Source organism: Chironomus tepperi, unplaced genomic scaffold (assembly GCF_022539635.2).
Source record: "Chironomus tepperi strain 1889 unplaced genomic scaffold, CSIRO-AGI_Ctep_v1 contig_145, whole genome shotgun sequence".
NCBI lineage: Eukaryota > Metazoa > Arthropoda > Insecta > Diptera > Chironomidae > Chironomus > Chironomus tepperi.
Window position 1 is genome coordinate 1870 of NW_027226267.1, and position 6993 is coordinate 8862.

Below are 6993 nucleotides of genomic sequence, written 5' to 3' on the forward strand. Positions count from 1 at the left end.
AAACTTATGCCAAGCGAAGCTTGGCCTATCGGTCTAGCTTAGTTCCTCAAACTTATGCCAAGCGAAGCTTGGCCTGTCGGTCTAGCTTAGTTCCTCAAACTTATGCCAAGCGAAGCTTTGCCTATCGGTCTAGTTTAGTTCTACAAACTTATGCCAAGCGAAGCTTGGCCTGTCGGTCTAGCTTAGTTCCTCAAACTTATGCCAAGCGAAGCTTGGCCTATCGGTCTAGCTTAGTTCTTCAAACTTATGCCAAGCGAAGCTTGGCCTATCGGTCTAGCTTAGTTCTTCAAACTTATGCCAAGCGAAGCTTGCCTATCGATCTAGCTTAGTTCTTCAAACTTATGCCAAGCGAAGCTTGGCCTATCAGTCTAGCTTAGTTCCTTCAAACTTAAGCCAAGCGAAGCTTGGCCTATCAGCTCTAGCTTAGATCTCCAAACTTATGCCAAGTGAAGCTTGGCCTATCAGTCTAGCTTAGTTCTTCAAACTTATGCCAAGCAGAGAACTTGGCCTATCAGTCTAGCTTAGTTCTTCAAACTTATGCCAAGCGAAGCTTGGCCAATCGGTAACTAGCTTAGTTCTTCAAACTTATGCCAAGCGAAAACTTGTGCCTATCAGTCTAGCTTATTTCTTCAAACTTATGCCAAGCAGAAGCTTGACCTATCGGTCTAACAGTTCTTCAAACTTATGTCAAGCGACTTAACCTATCAACCTAGCTTAGTTCTTCAAACTTATGCGAAGCTTGACTATCAGTCTAGCTTGGTTCTTCAAACTTATGCCAAGCGAAAGCTTGGCCTATCAGTCTAACTTAGTTCTTCAAACTTATGCCAAGCGAAGCTTGGCCTATCAGTCTAGCTTATTTCTTCAAACTTATGCCAAGCGAAGCTTGGCCTATCGGCTTCTCAGCTAAACAGTTCCTTCAAACTTATGCCAAGCGAAGCTTGGCCTATCGGCCTAGCTTAGTTCTTCAAACTTATGCCAAGCGAAGCTTGGCCTATCGGTCTAACTTAGTTTCTTCAAACTTATGCCAAGCGAAGCTTGGCCTATCAGTCTAGCTTAGATCTCTCAAACTAATGCCAAGTGAAGCTTGGCCTATCGATCTAGCTTAGTTCTTCAAACTTATGCCAAGCAAAGCTTGGCCTATCAGTCTAGCTTAGTTCTTCAAACTTATGTCAAGCGAAGCTTGGCCTATCGGCCTAGCTTAGTTCTTCAAACTTATGCCAGGCGAAGCTTGCCTATCAGTCTAGCTTATTTCTTCAAACTTATGCCAAGCGGAGCTTGACCTATCAGTCTAGCTTAGTTTCTTCAAACTTATGCCAAGCGAAGCTTGGCCTATCAACCTAGCTTGGTTCTTCAAACTTGTGTCAAGCGAAGCTTGCCCTATCGATCTAGCTTAGTTCTTCAAACTTATGCCAAGCGGAAGCTTGGCCTATCAACCTAGCTTAGTTCTTCAAACTTATGCCAAGCGAAGCTTGGCCTATCGCTCTAGCTTAGTTCTTCAAACTTATGCCAAGAGAAGCTTGGCCTATCGGTCTAGCTTAGTTCTTCAAACTTATGCCAAGCGAAGCTTGGCCTATCGGTCTAGCTTAGTTCTTCAAACTTATGCCAAGCGAAGCTTGCCTATCAATCTAGCTTAGTTTCTTCAAACTTATGCCAAGCGAAGCTTGACCTATCAGTCTAGCTTAGTTCTTCAAACTTATGCCAAGCGAAGCTTGGCCTATCAGTCTAGCTTAGTTCTTCAAACTTATGCCAAGCGAAGCTTGGACTATCAGTCTAGCTTAGTTCTTCAAACTTATGCCAAGCAGAAGCTTGGCCTATCAAGCCTAGCTTAGTTCTTCAAACTTATGCCAAGCGAAGCTTGGCCTATCAGTGTCTAGCTTAGTTCTTCAAACTTATGCCAAGCGAAGCTTGGCCTATCGTGCGGTTCTTCAAACTTATGCCAAGCGAAGCACGGCCCTATCGATCTAACTTAGTTCTTCAAATGCCAAGCGAAGCTTGGCCTATCGGTCTAGCTTAGTTCTTCAAACTTATGCCAAGCGAAGCTTGGCCTATCAGTCTAGCTTAGTTCTTCAAACTTATGCCAAGCGAAGCTTGGCCTATCAATCTAGCTTAGTTCTTCAAACTTATGCCAAGCGAAGCTTGCCTATCGGCCTAGCTTAGTTCTTCAAACTTATGCCAAGCGAAGCTTGGCCTATCGGTCTAACTTAGTTCTCCAAACTTATGCCAAGCGAAGCTTGGCCTATCAATCTAGCTTAGTTCTTCAAACTTATGCCAAGCGAAGCTTGGCCTATCAACCTAACTTAGTTCTCTCAAACTTATGCCAAGCGAAGCTTGCCTATCGATCTAGCTTAGTTCTTCAAACTTATACCAAAATATTAAATTAAATAATCATTTGACTAAAAAAGTTGAAAATAAAATACTTTATAAAAAAAACTTTTTAAAAAAAAACCTCGTTTTTCGCGTGGACTAAAAAGTAAAAAATAAATTTTATTTTGTATTGTAGAGAAATTGGTTTGAAAGTTGAGACCACACATGAATTACAAACATGCACCTTGACCTTATCGTAAGTTCTACAACTTAAAACAGGGCGCAAAGCTTTGATGAAGTTCTTTTAACAAGCGCCCTCGTTTTTAAGTTGTAGAACTTACGATAGTCAAGGTGCATGTTTATGATTTTAAAAATCTTAAAATTTCACTCTCCTTTTTTAGTCACGCGAAAAACGAGGTTTTTTTAAAAGATTTTTTTTTATAAAGTATTTTCATTCTAATATCATTATCGATTTTTATTGTTTGTTTTTTTGCTTCTTTGGATGGCTTTCTTTTATAAAATCTGATGTTTGCAAAACTGAGTCGAAAGAAAAGTATGTATAAGAAGATGGAGAAGAAAAGATTTTTATAACGAAGCACAGATTGAGTGACACTAAGATAGATTTGAAACAGAAAAGCTATTGTAAATATCAACAACAAGTCTCTTTCACTTTTTGCCGTGTCGACTTCGAGGTTTTCTCTTGATTTATTTTTGAATTTTCAAACTGATTTCTATGAAGTATTAAACATTCCAATGTCAATTTACTAAAGGAATCACAAAAGCTTTAAAGATTTCCAAATATGAACATTGAAATATTTTATGATGATTTCTGATTGATAATCCCTTGTATCTTATCAACAGGTGTAGAAAATCTGATTACTTGTCGGCGAAAGAAATTGGATCAGGCCCTGAGCATTGCCCATATGATTGGTTAGCCGTTCGACGGACGTGATGAAAACGCTCAGTTATTGGACAATTTTGTGGAATAGACAGTACCCATTCCAGTATTATGTTAATTTTATGATCAATTTATATTCTCTTAATAGTTTCTGATTTTCTCTTTTTTTGTGCATCATTATTATTCAGGAACATCACAACATATGTACGTAGAATTTGTATCATCTACAACTGGTCATTATTGAATACAGGATTTCATTTAATGTTGGAAATTGGCCTAGATATGTTAGACCAACTGGAATTAAGAATGATGTATGCGATTGGCTCCTTAGCTCAAATGCTGAAACTTACAAGTGCCTCCAGGGAATATTTTTTGAGTGTTGCTCATTGGTATCCACCAAATACATCATGCAACTATCATATTCAAGGCGTGGAAAATGAAATTGTCGACTTTATTTTCCAAGGTAATTTTTGAATTTTAAATGACTAAATTTCTATGCTACGACTTTAATACAATGTAATTATATGAAACAATCACTGGCACATAAAAATAGCTAACAATCTTTGTGCCCAGAGCTATTTAAAAAATCAAATTAATTAAATAATTTTGATCGAGTCTAAATATTCAAATTTTCTGCCACTTCATTCTTCATTATTTTATGTAATTTTTTGGAATTTTTAATAAATAATTTCTGTATAGTAACAAGTTCTTAGAAGAGCGATGAAAATTTTTTGCAGAAGAGAAATGAAAAGAAACCTTCAAACATCCTTTATTTTGAATATTCTCGGTTAAAGAAGGGTGGAAATTGTATCCATGAAAACATAATTTTATTAAGAAAAACCCGAAAAATAATCGGAATTTATTTCTCGAACTTTCGTAAGTCATAAAAAATGAGCTTTCATCCCCTCAAAACTTTTTCTAAATATAAAAAGTTTCCTTTCTTCTCTCATTCAAGAGCTGGAAAATATAAAAACGTTGAAATTTCATCGACTGACTCGGAAAATGTAAAGGGATGGATGTGCAAACAGGGGTATATTCAGGATGGTTTAAACTCTCACTCCCCTGCTTTTTTTGGAATTAAATAAATTCCAAAACCACCTAAATTTTGAGATCCATTCAAAAAATTTCAAATCTCTTTTCCCGAGCGGAACAAAAGGTTCCGCTTAACTTCTTACGAGCTTGCAGCCGTATGGGGCCTAAACGGACGCCGGCTTCATTTACTTACTTACTTACTTTGCTGGCTATACAAATTAGCTGTGGCCCACGGCCTCTCAATTAATGTCTAACACTGGCTATCACTTGCAAATTGCTACACTGTCTTTATCAAGAGCCTCCTTTCAAGAAGCTGGGTTCCATTTGATGTTTAAGTTATTTACAGGAGCCTTCTTCATTTGTGTCGCTCAGGCCTATGCTCAAACTTTCAGGCTACCCCTGTGTGGAAAGATAGGGGAGCAAAAAAATTCTTTTAAAGTAAGAAAAAATATGTAAAAGGAAAAACCTTTATCATTATTTCATGCCTTTATTTTCATATCATAAAAGCAAAACAACACATATATAATAAAGAGACTTTAAGAAACAGAGTAAATGAAAAAAAGCGGCAACTGTAGCTCTTGCGGAATATTAATCTTTATTGAAACGAAAAAGTTTATTTTATAAATTATTTTCTTTTTTTTTTCCTCTTTTTTCTTCTTGGAACTGCCACAATAATAGCTACGAAACAAAATCGGAATCGTCAATGTTACAACAAAAAAAAAAAACAGTTTCCGCATAAATCGCATAGAAGCGCCAATAGTAAAAGCAGAAGGAGACTGTGCTGAATCATTGACAATTTATGATGCAGACGCTATCCAGATCCATCACGAGTTATTAAGACATTCTGCGATACATTTTCCAAGCCAATGGAGAAGGTTGACTTTGTTAGTACCGGACGTTCAATGTTTGTTAAATTTGTGAGCCGTACAGGATCATATAGTGGAAGTTCATTGTATTATTGGGGTCATTATGATTTCTTCAATAATACAAAGTTTGGTTCAGGCGTTCCAAATACATTATGTGATGAAATATTTTACGCATGGGAACATCCCCATGGTATTTTACGATCTACATTAAATACTCTTATTTACAAGCGATTTGAAAAATACTAAAGTGATGTACGTTACCAATATAAGTTTGTTAACGACAAAAGAGCTTTTGCACGTGTTGTAATTGAAATGATATCAATTTCCTTTAAAGAATCTCCTTACACAGTTTCACCTACATGCACCAGATGCCACGAAGAACGTGTTGATAAGATAATAATATGGGAAGAGAAGAATAAGACTCAACACCGTTTGGCATCTTTTGCGATAATATTCCACGTCGTACATATCATATCATCTGACAATCAAATGAACTTAGAAATGATGGTACTTGGACAGTATGCAACACAACATTATTTCAAATATCCAAATACACTCTTTACAGCAAATTATGAGTTTGTGCATCCGCCTTTATGTGGTGATATTACTCTCGGCCAAAGGCAGATGGTGAATTGGTATTTCCGCATAAAAATGCATTCGGCTTACCACTCACTGGCACGCCACAGAAGAATGTTAAATATGTATATGGGAATTGAAAGTTTCGGCTGTATGGTTATGGTTGAGTATTGATAAGGCGAAATTTGGTATTTATGGAAGTTGAAATTGGAAAAATTAGAAGTATATCTTGCTGGTCGTTGAACCGATTTATTGTATGTCAGAAAATGCAACAATGGCAAAAGATTTGCCAATTTTATCAACTGCAGAGCTTGGTGCACTCGATAACACCAATGATGATCCACTGCCAGTTATAATTCAATACACAGGGAGACAATCGTTTTCCTGGAAAGAGTGCTTTCCGTTTAGTATGGTTGAACTTTTCCATTTACCAGAAATGCTGACGGTACACTCTGAGGTGAACCTAAATGTTAAAGTGTGACTTTGTTTGTCCCGGAAATCCTACAATTTGTTTACCCAAACATTTTATTATGCAATGGCATTGTCAATTGTCCAAATGCATCGAAAGCGAATAATAATGATGAAAGGTCAATGGAATCAATAATAACAAATATCGAAGAGACATTACAGACATATGGAATATTTAATTTAAAAAATGTACATTTATTAAATGATGAATCGCCCGAAAATTTGTCGGCACGGACATATTGATAATGATTATGAATATGATGAATATGCAAATATTAAATGGGCATTAGTTGTTCTGGATCATGTTTTGTTGTCGTTATGTTTATTGCTGTTTTATGTAAAATGTATAAAAGCACAAAAAAGTCAATGAAAACGAATTTCGAATGAGACGATAAACTTTATTTTCTTTGATATGTAAAGTCAAAATCGTTATCTTCACATAAAAGCATTATTTTATAAATAGCTGCAATTTTTTTTCAAGGTAACAATTTTTATTTAGTTTAGGATATAGAATCGATCTAATAAAATATCAAAAGTATATGTGGTTAAATCAAAATATGGTGGCATGCACAAAATGTACACGTTAAGCTATGCTTTGAAACACATGTATGTGACAACAATCCAAATATGCATACACAGTTTGCAACTGATTTATATTAAATGGCAATAACACCAGTTCGTAGAATTTTTTTTGATAAATAAAACAGGTTAAATCAGTTTAAATAATCCATGGAAAAAAGGAATAGCTTTCCAAATACAGGTTTCAATTTGATGTTCTCGCCATTTCGATGATTTATACGTTCGAAAAAATAAATCATTGATGCTTCAATTGCAACATCAAAGAAAAAA

At 36.0% G+C, this 6993-nt stretch overlaps 1 pseudogene; it reads left to right on the forward strand.

The window, feature by feature from the left end:
- The first annotated feature begins 3390 nt into the window (after positions 1 to 3390).
- LOC139087950 (uncharacterized) lies at positions 3391 to 5727 on the forward strand (annotated as a pseudogene).
- Positions 5728 to 6993: the final 1266 nt, after the last annotated feature.